Here is a 14844-nt window from a genome sequence, read left to right on the forward strand (position 1 = left end):
ATTAGGAGCTCCATTGCCACCCATGTAAGTATCGCACAGTGTGTCATTTATGCCAATGGCCTGAATTATTTTTTTTGTTTCTTCATTGCAGGCTAGGAATGCCCTGGGACCCAAGGAAAGGGAAATTGTGGCGGACTTCATGTGCCATGACACCTCAGCAGCAAATAAATTCTATTCATTACATTTAAATACTCAGAAGGCAGAAGAACACAGAAGGATTTGAAAGTTTCATGGAGGAGGAGCAAGAGGAGGAGGAGGAATTGGTGGCTGAACAATCGGGGGGAAAAAGGAAGAGAAAAAAAAAACACCAATTCCAAAAAAGATCCAGATCGATAGTGTAAGGGTCGGCACCAGGCTGAGGCCCCCTCTGGCCACCAGAGGGAGGCCTCGAGTCAATCATACTACTAATCAGGTTTAACACCCAACAGCTGGGTTAGAGTTTATATAAGCCCAGTGACCCACTCATGCACTGCTGGGTTTTTGCTAAAGTTTTGAGCCAAGCTCCTAGCTGGTAACTTCAGGTATTGCGGTCTGTGAGCCATCGTGCCACACCTCACTTCTTGTCTGTGAGGGCGTTTGTGTTTTTACACATCTCCTCCTTTCTCCAGTTTTTCCTCTTGAGTCTGTCTTTCTCCTGAGGCTTCCCTTAGCCATTCAAGTTCCTCCCTGTTTTCTGGTTTTGTTTGTGAAGTTTTCATTTGGTTTTGCCCCGTGCATCGGGGTTGCCATTTCTTCCCGTGGCATCCTTTTTGTTCTCCCTTTTTCCACACTTGGTGTGGTGTTAGTTTTTTTCCTTTTGTTTTACCTGAGCCAAGATCTAACTGTTCTGCACATGGGCCCACCATTGTTAGTGTGGTTGCTCACCCAGTAGGCTGTTGGTGACCTAGCTGACCTGGGTTCAAGCCCACCTTACCAGTAGAACTAGAAATGAATGAAGATGTAGTAATCCATCAGAAGAGTTGTTCAAAAGGAAGAAGTATGTTCTACTGCTTCACTGTCATAATGTAGTCTGCTAGGGTATCTGGCAACATGCAGCAACCTGTTCTCCCTGGCAACAACTCCACCAATCAGACACTTAAGCAGATCAGCATCACCGGAGTATTGAACACACCTGTACATCATTAGTATCAGTGTATACAAGACTGTTGAGAACTACCACTTCCTGCAAAGTATAATGTATATGAAGTACAGCCTTACAAAATAGTGCTTTTAGTATACCACCAAGCCAAGACCCATACATGCTTGGGGTTCCTGCAAACCTTGAAAGTCCATTCCCTGCCTGATGCTTATAGTAGTCCACGTAACTTGCGCCGATCACTCACTTTTTTCAGACAAGAAAAGTGTGTTTTTCTGGTCTAAAGTGAAGCTTGGCCACAAATCTATTGTATAGAAAGGGTATATGAATGTTTTGATCAGATTTGACCTCAATGCTAATATCACTTATGGGAGATTTGCTAACGGGTACGTAGTGTGGGTTGTCGTACATTTTACAGTAACTTGATTGTTCTTCCCAGTTATGTACACCTCAGCAAAGGAACAAAACTGTTTCCTACTCTCTGATGCTGTATAATATCCATGTACATGGTATAAAACCCCGTGTGAATGTTGGCGGGGAAGGGTGCCTCTGGTTCCTCATGTACAAAACATTTTTGATGCAGCCAAAGAATATGTGAAAGGTTTCCTTGAGTCCAAAGTGGATAGGGTTTGGTAGTCATCAGATGAATTGTTTTTCATGGCTTGGTATTCTATTTTTAGAGCAAGAGCTAATTTTTTAAAATATCCTTAATTTCCTTAACCAGGTGTTCTATACTATAATACCCTTGGCTTGAAAAAGACATGTATATCACACTACTTTCTCCTTGTGTGGTGATTAATAAAAAAGACACTTTCCATATCCATATCCATATCCAGCTCCTTCAGTGAGTAGCAAGTATGAGAATATTGCACCTCTGTACGAGTGATCTACCAAGTCCCCAACAAATCTATATGATTCACAAATTTTGGTTGTTAAGCATGAAATCTTATCGGGGTAAATGTCTTTTGGAGGCATTGCTCGGTAGAGTCATGTAGAATCCATGCTTTTGCATGGTGACCCAGAATTATTTTGATTTTAGTGACCCCTTTTAAATTGAACCTTATGGAGGGTGTACACATCATGAGCTGCTAACCAGTTTTTGATTTCCTTATTGACTTCATCCACTACGGGCCTCTGCAGACTCTTGACCCTTCCATTATGATCCTAGGTTTGACATCCACTCACCCTTCCAAAAAAACATTAAAATCACCTGCTATAAAAAGGTGTCTATTCGTGACACAGGACGGGGCCTCTACCGGAGTATAGGCACAAATTGCCCTCAGGTGTTGACCTCTCTAGGTGACATCCACCCTCCTCACCCTCCCTGGCATGATGATAAAGGGTCTTACCTTCTCAAAGGTGTGGTCCCCCAACAGGATTCCCACGCCTGAAGAGTGGATGCCACCCACACTCCAGTAGGCTTTACTTTTCTTCCATTGCTGGGGAATAAAGAGCCTCATCCCTCTGGTCCCTAAGGTGAACCTCTTGCAAACAATATAGTGCTGAAGGGGTCGATGCCAAGTCCTGGAAAACTGCTGCCTTTTTCACCACATTCTGCAGCCCTCTGACGTTAGTAGTTAAAATAGTAAAATCTGCCATAATAAAAAGGAGAAAAGGTTCATTAAAACACTAAAACACACGAAAAACAACTAAGAAAGGGGAGCCCCCCTCTCCCCATCATCCATAATGTCTTCTAAGAAAGGAGTCTCGTTTGGTGACCCCTCCCTGCCCCCATACGTGGTCAATGGTGGAGGAGGATATGCCTCCGGCTATAATCGGCTATAATCTTCTGCTTTGGGGGCAAGGGAGGAGTCCGAAGCTCGGGGGGCTCCTCAACAGGCGGCGCCACTAAAGGGGGGCTCGCTTTCATCCTCTTCTCCTTATCCGGTAAGGCCTTCTCCCTCTTCCGCTTGGCATTGCTGCTGGCCCAGAGCCGGGGTCCCTGCCCCTGCCGGTGACGACGTCATAAGGGCAGCGGAGGGGGAAGGTCTTCCTCTCCTTGCTCCGGGGGGTGACGACACATGGACAACAGTTCCTCTCCCCCGGAGTTCCTGGCTTTCAGGGCCGCACTCCCGACCCCTGCCAGCACCGTGGCATAAGACCTGGCTTGTCCGGGGCAGGAGTGCGCCATATGTCCCTCCCCCCCGCATGCCCTGCACCGGCGGGGGTTTTTGCAGTCTTTAGACACGTGCCCCGGCCCCAGGCAGTTCCGACAGATGGAGTCTTGGCACCCCTCGACCAAGTGTCTGTAATGCTGGCACCCCCTGGAGAAGGTGGGCTGCCCCCTGAAGAATAGGTACCCGCTATTCCCAGCCCATGTGAAGTAGGCTGGGGGGTACACCTCCTTCCCATCGCCGTCCTTTCTAAACTTCATTAAAAACTGGCGGCACCCATTCCAGATCCCAGCCAGGAACAACCTCACACTCGCTGCCATAATGTGGGAGTTAAAAACGTGGGCCGGTTGCCATCTCATAATGGCTCAAGAGTGTAGTACTTGCCCAGCGGATGGTCACACATCTTACCCTCCAGCTCCAGGACCCTCCTGTAGGCGGCATCACTTGCCATCATCATGTCATAATAAAACTGCGCACTATTGCGCTGAGTGTAAATGAGTGCCCCCGGGTGGAGCCCGACACAACCGAACAGGACCTCCCATATGAAGGGGACCCACTCAGTAAAGCGGGTCCCGTCCTCCGGGTCCCTCCAGCAGAACCGGGCCATATTAAGCAGGCCTCCGCCTACTCTTGGGCCCGGTCCCGCCAGGCAGGTCCTGCTGGCTGTCTCTACCGGGGCCTCTGCTGCCTGCGGCGTGCAGCAAGGAGCCGCCCCATTGCCTTCCGTGGCCATCTCTGGCCGGTCCCGGAGCTGGAGCTGGAATGAACCCCCACGTCGGCAGCTTTGTTGGTGCTGGGAGGTCCTCCCCCTGCTGGCCAAGTTGAAAATGTCATTGTCCTCCTCAGCGTCGGGATGAGCCGGGGCTAAAACAAAAATTAAAAAACACTAAAAATCAAATAACAATGAGACCAAGGGATCACATGTGGTGTCGGAGGACAAGCCTCCAGACTACTGCACCTAAGATCACCCTTGGCCTCACTTAAAGCTATAAAAAAAAAGCCCAAGCGCGGCTGCTTTCTCTTCAGGTGTAAAATCCGTTGTAAAATCCAAACTGATGAGAACAGATTTTTTTTTTTTTCTTCCTGACTAAAACATTTATTTAATGACTATGGGTCATGACCACACACAGTCCCCGACAATCCTACACACCATCAAGAATGCCCTAGGTATGCACATCAAAACTATGACTATGCATCAGAATGGCAGAAGACAAATTGACAGACACACATGTGTAAACCCAACAAATTTGTCCCCGAAATCCAAAAGTGCATTAAAGTGTTTTGTCATTTCATAACAACTACACAATTATATATACACATATAACAGTATAATAATATAACATGGCAAAGCAATGCAGTCCAATTTCAATATCGCCACATAGATATGCTGTACCCCTGTCCACTGCAATCATACATAATACTTTAGGTGTCACAGTGCTCGAGCAACACACCCATGGTCACACACACACACTCCAAAATCACTTGATTATTGATTGCTCCTAGTTCCTGCATGCATTGGAAAACTGCTGCTCTTCTGTGCCACTATGCCTAGAGAACTGCTGCCAGTGGCATCACTTTTTATTTTCCTTCTCTCTGTTCTGTGTCTTGATGGATGATAAAGACTCTGCATTCCCGCACCCGTGTCTCGATCCCTCCCTTCCAAAGTCATGTTGAGTTGCATCCAATCCATTCAGTCCTTGGTGACGCTGGCCTTGAGCTCCTTTATAGTCCTCACGCACCTTGCTGAGCTCCAGTAGCAGCCTGGCTCGCTCTTTGGCCACCGACTCTAGGGTCTTGCGGGCGTTGGCCAGCTCGGCCTCATATGCTGCCTTCATGCCGGTCAGCTCACGGCAGACCTCCGTCTCCGACTCAGTGACGCGCAGCTGCAGGGCGGCATTCTCCGTCTCCAGGGAGCGCACCTTGTCAATGTAGATGGCCAGGCGGTCGTTCGGGTTGCGCAGGTCCTCTTTCTCTTGGAGACATGTGATGCACGTGGGGGAGAGCACAGTGGCTGTCCCACTGTGGGTGGTACGCTTCTGGCCCGGAGTCTCCATTGTTGATTATGTGAACTGTTGGAAGATTGCGTTTGTAAACTCGGACAATTTCAGGAGTGCGTACTCTTCACCATGCCTTGCTCGTTTGCCTGGCTGACTATCAGAAAACTTACTCCCCACTTCCTGCTCCTGCCGCGCAGTCCCCCAGGGCTCCGGGGCCTCCGCTGAGGCCCCACCTGCCAGCTCCGGACCCTGAGGTCCTTCGGTCGCCATCCACTGCCCTCCTCCAGCCGAGTCCCGAGCAGAGATCCTTCGCAGGTCCTCCAGTTGCCGGTTCCGTCGTCCTCCAGGTGCTCCAGGGGCTTCCTCCCTCCGGTCCAGGTGAGCTGGGACTAAAAACACAGAATGAAACGCAATTAAAATCACGAATTAAAACCCACCACCTTTTAAAAGATCAATTTCATTTCTGTTCGATAAGAACAGATTTTTTTTACATTTATTTAATCATAAATCAAAAATGCAGCAATAAAATTCAACAATAAATATAATGATCTTAAGATCTCTTTAAAAGTTCTGGACATAAAATATCATGTTCCCCCCCCCCCCCCCCGTGTAACAGTTACACGGGGGGGGGGGGGGTATCTTTTTAAGAGTCCATAAAAAGTCTGTGATAAATCTGTGTGCATTTTTATTTGACAGAACTTACAACTTATAAAATAGCAAATATTTACAACTATTTTACAACTATAAACTATTTACATCTATTTCTTTTGATCATGCCACTCTGTGAAGCACATCCTATCTACCACAACACAAAGCAGAACACTGCAAGATCAGCACATGAACATTGTCTTCATTTTGCGGTTCACACATTTTCTCCTCCCTTGTGTGGCTTTTTTGTCTGATGTCAGTGGATGGCTCACATACCGGAACAGGGAAGCACCCCTGTGGTCTCTGCTCTGGGACACGAGGAGCTGACGAAGAGGCACTCGTAGCTTCTACCTCTGGGGATTCCTGTGGTCTCCCAACACCAGCCAGCTCTGAACATAAAACCTCCCTGAAGCGCTTTTGGTTGAGGGGCTGCTTCTTTGTTGCCAGTGCCATCTCCCTTTGAATGATGAAGCCTGTTCACCACCACAATGTCTATGAAATGCAAAAACAGCTTCATGTACCAGCGTCTGGAATTCTGTGTCACAGAAAAGTACTTTATGAGGGCATCCGGCATGTCAACTCCTCCCATGAACTTGTTGTATGCCTTCACAGTATCTGGTACAGGGATCTGTTGGGTGGACCAGGTGCCACTTTCATTTCTCACCCGTTGCTGCACAGTTTTCCCACTGTAAGCTTTGTGGACAGTGGAGCACATTGTGACATCTCGTGTGTCCCTCCACTTTACAAACAGTAATGGGCCATCCCTGATCCATCTCATGTCGCCATGGGCAGCTTTTTTTGGCAGGTCATTGGCAGATGCCTTTGAAAAACCTATCCTATTCTGCCGGATGGTTCCACAAGCCCCAAAACCAATTCCGTGTAGGTGATGGAATAGTAGTGAACTTGTATAAAAATTGTCCACATATACTGTGTATCCTGTGCCCAGAGAAGGAACATGTATTAGGTTGACCACAGCATCAAAACTCAGTCCTTTTCTGGATGGTTTCCTTGCCTTCCCCTCATCCATGCTGAAACCAAATGTGTAACTGTTGGAGCTGTTGGCCAGCACAAAGAGCTTGTATCCCCACTTGGTCGGCTTGCCCTTCATGTACTGTTTCATGGAAATCCTTGCCTTGGTGGCCACCATCCTTTCGTCCACGGCAATATTCTGGTGTGGCTGGTAATATGTTTGACAGGCGGTCAGGATCTGTTCCATGAGTGGCTTGAGGTGGAAGAGACAATCATGGCCAGGTTTACCTCTAAGCTGATCATTGATGGCATCTGCTGCTGGGTCACTCATGTGCAGGTTTGCACTGATGGCCTCATACCGCTTCCCAGTCATCACTGCAGGAGGAAATGGGAAGCTGTGCAAATGATCCTTCCTCCACAGATCCCAAATAGCCAAAGGCTTCAGAAGTCCAAGGTAAATTACAATACCGATAAATCAAAGCAGTTCATCAGCATTAATGTCAGTCCACTGCCTCCTCATGCCCCTCTCTGTTCTCCGTGCTGCATACTTGTTGGTATTATTGCACAGGGTCAGGAGCACTTCTTGACTGAAGAACAGCTGGAAGACTTCAGAAGGGCTTTAGTCCTTCTGAAAATCCAGCTGGACTCCTGGTGTCCTCCTGGGGTGAAACTGCAATGGAGGAGGCTGCTCATCTTCCTCCGATGTGTCATGCCATCTGTCCTCCAGTGTTGCAGGTGGTGGTTTTGCAGGAGCTCTTCTGCTCTTTTTGGCACCTTTCGGTGTTGACGCTCTTTTCTTTGCTTGGGGTGGGCTTGTGCTCCTGCTGCCTCTGTGACTATGCAGTCCTGAGGTGTGAGGGGTGTCCACAGATTGGCAGGGGGTAGAAGCTGATGGCTCTGGGGGTGGGCCAGAAGAGGTGTGTAATCTCTGATGGGGGGAGGGGAGGGTGAATCTTCTTCACTGCAAGACAAAGACAGGATAACAGCCAAATGAGTAAAATATGAAGATGAAAATAAATACAAATTGCAAATTGTCATGCTAAATAAGACAAAATTATTATTACATTTACTACATACTACATACATTTACAATTACATGACTATAGTGCCTTTGCATGCTCAAGGACGCTTTACAATCATATAACCAAGATACCAATGAACTAGAATGATGATCAATGCTAATGCCTAGTGCAAAATACATAAGCTCCATTTCAAACAACAATAATTTACCTTTACATTTAGGGTATTTAGCAGACGCGCTTATCCAGAGCGAGTTACGACTTACACAATCAGTGCGATAAACAATAGTTCAAGTTCAAGTTTGGTGTATTTGTCACATACACAGTCATACACAATACAACTCGCAGTGAAATGGTTGCGTGCTCTGTCCAAACTGAGAAAAAAGAAAATAGGGGTGCATACAGAAATATATATTCTATATATGTACAAAACTATATTAACAATGTATGTACAATACATGTATATTATGTTTATATACACAATGTACAATGTATATGGTTGTGTATGTATATGTACAGAATGTACAGATCTATTTGTAAAATGACATATTTACAGTTTTTACAGTTTTTGTTACATGGTGGAATAGAATATCTATCTATATATCTATATCTATATCTATATATATATATATATATATATATATATATATATATATATATATATACAGTTATGTTACATGGTGGTGGTGGTGGTCCGCACAGTTTATCAGTTTCCCTGATTCAGGGCCTGAATGGCCTGTGGGAAGAAGCTCCTCTTCAGTCTCTCTGTCTTGGTCTTCAGGGAGTAAAAGCACCTCCCTGACCTCAACAGAGAGAAGAGCCTATTGTTGGGATGGATGGGGTCCTTCACAATCCTCCTGGCCTTGGTCTGGCACCACTTGTAGTAAGTGGTCTGCAGGTCAGGAAGTTCCGTGTGAGTGATGCACTCTGCTGAACGCACTACCCTTTGGAGTGCTTGTCTGTCCTGCTTGGTGCTATTCCCAAACCAGACTGTGAAGTTTCCCAATGAGGATGCTCTCTATAGTACAGGTGTAGAAGTTCCGCAGTACCTTGGAGGGCAGTCTGAAGTGCCTTAGGCGTCTGAGGTGGTAAAGACGCTGATGAGCCTTCTTTGCCAGGGAGTTGGTATGGAGGGACCAGGATAGGTCCTGCGAGATGTGAACACCAAGGTACCTGAAATTATCTACTCTCTCCACCGATCCACTGATCCTCACAGGTTGGTAGTGCCGCTCCTGCTTTTTGCTGCAATCCACAATCAGCTCCTTTGTCTTGCTGATGTTTAGGAGGAGATTATTTATCTGGCACCAGTTCTCCAGGTGTTTAATCTCCTCCAGATAGGCCCTCTCATCGTTGTCTGAGATCAGGCCCATGATGACGGTATCGTCAGCAAACTTGAAAATAAGGATGGAGCTGGAAGTTGTTGTGCAGTCGTAGGTGTACAGTAAGTAGAGCAGAGGGCTTAGGACACAACCCTGAGGAGCTCCAGTGCTGAGGGTGAGGGTGGATGAGGCACAGTTGCCCACCCGTACCGATTGTGGTCTGTCTGTTAGGAAGTTGGAGATCCAGTCACACAGGGATGTATGCATGCAGTCCTAGATCCTCCAACTTAGTTGTGAGTAGGGAGGAGATGATGGTGTTAAATGCTGAACTGTCGTTGACAAACAGCATTTTAACATAATTACCCCTCCCTTTGTCCAGGTGGGTCAGTGTGGTGTGGAGCAAATGTGTGATTGCATCATCATTGGAGCGGTTGTGGCGGTATGCAAATTGCAGTGGGTCCATGGAGGCTGGCAGTGAAGATGTGATGAAATCTCTGACAAGCTTCTCAAAGCACTTCATCATGACTGATGTGAGGGCAACAGGGCGGTAGTCATTGAGGTCGGAGGGTTGAGGTTTCTTCGGGACGGGGACAATGGTGGATCGCTTGAAGCTGGATGGGACGATACCGAGCGTCAGGGAGAGATTGAAGATGTTGATGAATACCGGGGCTAGCTGATTTGCGCAGGCTTAGAGGACCCTCCTGGTCCCACCACCTTCCTGGTATTCACCCTTTTAAACACTCTCCTCACGTCACTCTCCGTGACGATGAGAGGGCACTGTTCAGGCTCTGGGCATGTACCATTGGCTGCGCCGATAGTACCATTACCATTAGCATTAGCACTAGTGCTGCTAGCATTAGCACGGCTAGCATCAACGCTGCTAGATGTAGCCTCGAAGCGAGCGAAGAATGTATTCAGCTCGTTCGCCAGAGACTCATCCGCACTCATCAGTCCGGAGGGTGGGCTCCTGTAGTCCGTGATCATCCATAGTCCCTGCCACAGGGCTTTAGAGCCACTCTGCTGGAACTGTGTCTCTAGTTTCTTCCTGTAGCGCCGCTTCGCCTCCCTCACCGCCCTGCGCACTCCGTATGCCGCAGACTTGTACTCGTCTATGTTCCCGCTGATGATCCCCGCATTGTAGGCAGCAGTGCGAGAGTTCAGAGCCTCGCAGATGGTTTTGTCCACCCAGGGCTTTTGGTTGGGAAACTTCTTGAGGGTGATTCTTGGAATCATGTCATCCACCAGTTTCCCAATAAACCCCACTACTGCCTCCGTAAACTCGCTGACATCATCAGTGCTGCGCCAAAACATGTCCCAGTCTGCGTCATCCAGAGCGTCCTGCAGAGCGGCCACCGATTGGTCTGTCCAGCGCGCGACCTCCTTCTGAACCGGAGCGTCCCGTTTCAGCCTTTGTTTATATTTTGGTAGGAGGAAGATGGTGGCGTGGTCCGACTTGCCAAACGGTGGATGAGCTAGTGCCTTGTAGCTGTCCTTGTATGGGGTGTAGCAGTGGTAGAGTCTCCTATTTCCCCTGCTGGGGAAGGTTACGTGCTGGTAAAGGTTGGGCACTGCACACTTGAGGTTAGCGCTGTTCAAATCCACAACCACGATAAGTGCAGCATCCCGGTGCTGTGCCTGAAACTGTGTGAGAGCCTCATGAAGTTCACACAGTGCAGTGTCCATGTTGGCCTGAGGTGGGATGTACATGGTATTTATGATGACCGAAGTGAACTCCCAGGGAAGGTAGAAAGGACGAAGCTTGAGGGCGAGCAGCTCCAGGTTGGGTGAGCAGGAGCGGGCGAGAGTAACAACAATGGCATTGTTGCACCAGCTGTTGTTTACCATCACACCCACTCCACCGCCTCTCGACTTCCCAGAATCTGCCGTCCTGTCCATGTGGTGAACCGAGAAGAACTTGGCCGGCTGGATGGCGTGGTTTGGTACCGCTGGGTTCAGCCACGACTTGGTAAAGAAGAGGAGATTGCAGTCCCGAATGTCCCTCTGGAACTTTATCCTGGCCCAGAGGTCAGCGAGCTTGTTGTGCAGAGACTGGACGTTGGCTAGCAGGATGCTGGGTAAGGGAGCTCGGTCTGCCCGAGGCCTTTTGCTCGCGTCGCGTCCTTTTTGTTTTTCCTCAGGATCTCCATCGGCCATCTTGGGCTTCCGTACTAGAGTTTCAGTCAACATAGGAGCAAGTTCAGGGGACATTTAAATATTATGCAATCGACACTGAACTTTTACAATAAAGAATCACACATGCTATATGAATTTCATACTTACAGTACATCAAGCATGGCGTCCATTCCAAGCTCAAAAGCATCTTGCTCAACAGAATCCATGCTAGCAGCCATGGAACCTTGAAATTCTAGAATGTTAGCTTGAAAGTAAATTAAAATGATGCAATAAAAGCTTACAACATCTGCTATTCGGAGGCACTAACAGATAGGTTTTTTTATTATTAATCATTGCACTTCACATTTGAGCATGTTAGCTTGAAAGTAAATTAAAGTGATGCAAGCAAATCTTACAGCACCTGCTATTCCCTGGTACTAAAAGATTTCTATTTAATCTGTGCACTTCACATACAAGCATGTCAGATGCAAAATAAATTAATGTGATGCAAGAGAAGTTTACAGCACCTGGTATTCCTAGGTGCTAACAGAGAGATTTCTGATTAATCACTGCACTTCCCATTCAAGCATGTGAGTTGGAGAGTAAATTAAAGTGATGCAACAAAAAAAAACAGCTTCTGTTATTCCCAGGTGCTAACAGATAGTTTTTTTTAATTATTCAATTCTCTTCACATTTGAGCATGTTAGCTTGAAAGTAAATTCAAGTCATGCAAGAAAATCTTACAGTACCTGTTATTCCCTGGTACTAAAAGATTTCTATTTAATCTGTGAACTTCACATACAAGAATGTCAGTTGCAGAGTAAATTAAAGTGATGCAATAACAACTTACAGCTTCTGCTATTCCCAGGTGCTAACAGATAGTTTTTTTTTTTTTATTAATGACTGTACTTCACTTTTGAGCAGGTCATCTTGAAAGTAAATTAAAGTGATGCAAGAAAAGCTTATAGCACCTGGACTTCCTAGGTAGGATCCCATCTCAGTACTATCAAGGACCAAACTTGCTTAGCTTGCAAGGTCAGAGGACATTGGTCATTCTCAAGCTGGTGTGGACGTAAGCCTCAATTGATTACTCAAATTGCCTATTCATAGCAAATATGATCAAAGACCAATCTGACAATTTTTTTTATTAATCACTGCACTTCACATTTGAGCATTGAGTCTGCACACAAAACCTGCTTTGCTATTTGTGAAGGAATCCAAGCCATCTTCTCATTGTGACCTTCCATGTGCTGAGCTGTCTTATTTGGCCATCAAAGGCATTATAATTTGAGGCTTTCTTTGTGCCTTTGGCAATGCTGCGGTTCCACCATAGCTGGCTTTCTTACTTCACCCAATTGTTTGTGGGAACCACAAACAGTAACTCTGTGCTAAAATTATGACTCTTTAAATAACATGATAGCCTGACCCTCACATAAGATTTTTCCAGAACATGTGCATTGATAAGAATTGTTGTTAACTTTCTTTATCTGTAGCATGATAGAGTTCTGTCAGTTTATGGACAAATCTGGCTCAAAGATGGTGCTCTTCATTACATAAAAAGAGAGTGCATGGTATTGTGGTCGCCGCCGCAACAGCAGACGTGTCAGGGTGTCCGACGGGGCAAAGGCTCTGCGTTTAGGTCTCAGTCTCTCCTAGAGATGAGGGTTTGAATCCCACTTGTGGGATGCTTTTCTCACTCAACATTTGCTGCATTGCATCGGTGCTCTTCAGCGTCAGAGCTGTAGAGCATCGCCCCGGGATCTGTGGTAGTCATGGCCGAGAGGTTAAGGCGATGGACTAGAAATCCATTGGGGTTTCCCCGCGCAGGTTCGAGTACTGCTGACTACGTGAGTGTGCTCTACTGTTTGTGATCTATGAGTCTGCACGCAAAACCTGCTTTGCTGTGTGTGAGGGAATCCAAGCTATCTTCTCAGTGTGACCTTCCATTTGCTGAGCTGTCTTATTTGGCCATCAAAGGCATCATCATTTGAGGCTTTCTTTGTGCCTTTGGCTATGCTGCGGTTCCACCATAGCTGGCTTTCTTACTTCACCCAATTGTTACGAAGAGGTCTATCTGTAATAGGTACCGAAAGACAACCTATTTCTGGTCCTGTTGTTCTTCCACCCTACAGAGTCTAGTTGCAAGCCAAATATAACTTGACTGTTACATTATAGCCAGTCCTTCGATATCATCTTTACATAGCTTTTGAAAAGAACACTCCTAAGGCCTGCACACTAGTGCTTTGACCTATCGGCACCAAACTCGATGGCTCTAATCTAAGCCTTGACCAGATGGTGCACGGAGATTTTTGTGGCTATGCATCATTCGGCCTCAACTTGTTTAGCCTGTGAATTACACATTGGAAATGACAGGGCAAAATACACTTAAAAAAAAAAACATGACCGCGAGGCTTGTGCATCAATGATTTCCCTTAGCCACCTATAATTCAATGGCTTTATTCTAGGCCTTGGACAGAGGGAGGTCACCGACTTTTAAAGCGCTAGCTTTAAAGTTGGACCTAGGGTGACCCATTTCTCTCTAGACATAGACATTGCTTTAAGGTGAGGGTTGCCATTGAAAATTCCTAAAAACATAACAAGCCAATTTTGGACCTGGGGAGTTTATTTCTAAACCCAAGTTAACGCGAGTTTTAGAGTTAATGCACTCTTTCAATTATTTTAGAGTAATCTGTCCAAAATGTATTCTCTGTGGGACACTGGATCACCAGGAAAGGATGTGGACACCATTGCTTTGTCTGAAGCTCAACTTCACTTAACAAAATTAAACACAAACCTGAATGCTCTCACAGCAACCAGTGTTTCGAGGTCAAGGTGGACTTTTGGGCCAGTTGAACATAGGAACTCTTGCACCCAAAGCTACTATCGCAAGCCTAGAATAAAAAGCCTCTTAGTAGCGCAATCTAGTACCCTTTTTACTGGACATTCGTAAGAAGCAGAAGTCATTTATTTTGCTCATTTCATAAGGAGACAATGACGCATGGTGCTGTGCAACTGTGTATCACAAGTAAAGATGAAAGTCTCATCAACCAATTGAACCTGTGACCACTCACACCCTAAGCAACACTCAGACACCTAGACCAACAAGCCCATTTCCTGCAGCTTGTTTAGTTAATGTTTCGACTTTTGGGTCTTGTCAACATTCTGGTCAATTGGTAGGAATGATTTGTTACCATTTTCCTTGTATCAATGTAGAGTTCATTCACTGACTTTATTGGCAAGAGATCAGCATGCTGTTTAAAAATGAGCTGTCCCAGAGAAAGGTCTCACTCATTTTGCAAAATATATACCATTTTCTTTTTTCCTTTTTTTTCCTGTTGAAATCGAAAGCTAATCAGACGCTGGTATATACATTTGACAGCATAGCGCGCTATGTAAATATGAGTAAATAGCATTGCTTATCCAAATTCAAAGACAAATATTGCAATATTTCAAGAAACGGGTATTATTTCTCTTCTTTGATTTAACACTAGAATCAATGCAAAACATGCTTACAATGCACTGAATTTGTTTTGTGACAATGTTTCAGTTTTCAAAGACGATTCAACATCTCGCCGGCGCATCATTGAAGGT

At 46.1% G+C, this 14844-nt stretch overlaps 1 non-coding gene across 1 annotated transcript; it reads left to right on the plus strand.

Moving 5' to 3' along the window:
- The first annotated feature begins 13019 nt into the window (after positions 1-13019).
- On the plus strand, positions 13020-13101 carry trnas-aga (transfer RNA serine (anticodon AGA)). The gene has a single exon. It is a non-coding gene; the product is annotated as a tRNA-Ser (tRNA).
- The last annotated feature ends 1743 nt before the right edge of the window (positions 13102-14844 follow it).

Source organism: Electrophorus electricus, chromosome 13 (genome assembly GCF_041902795.1).
Source record: "Electrophorus electricus isolate QZ-2024a chromosome 13, ASM4190279v1, whole genome shotgun sequence".
Classification (NCBI taxonomy): domain Eukaryota; kingdom Metazoa; phylum Chordata; class Actinopteri; order Gymnotiformes; family Gymnotidae; genus Electrophorus; species Electrophorus electricus.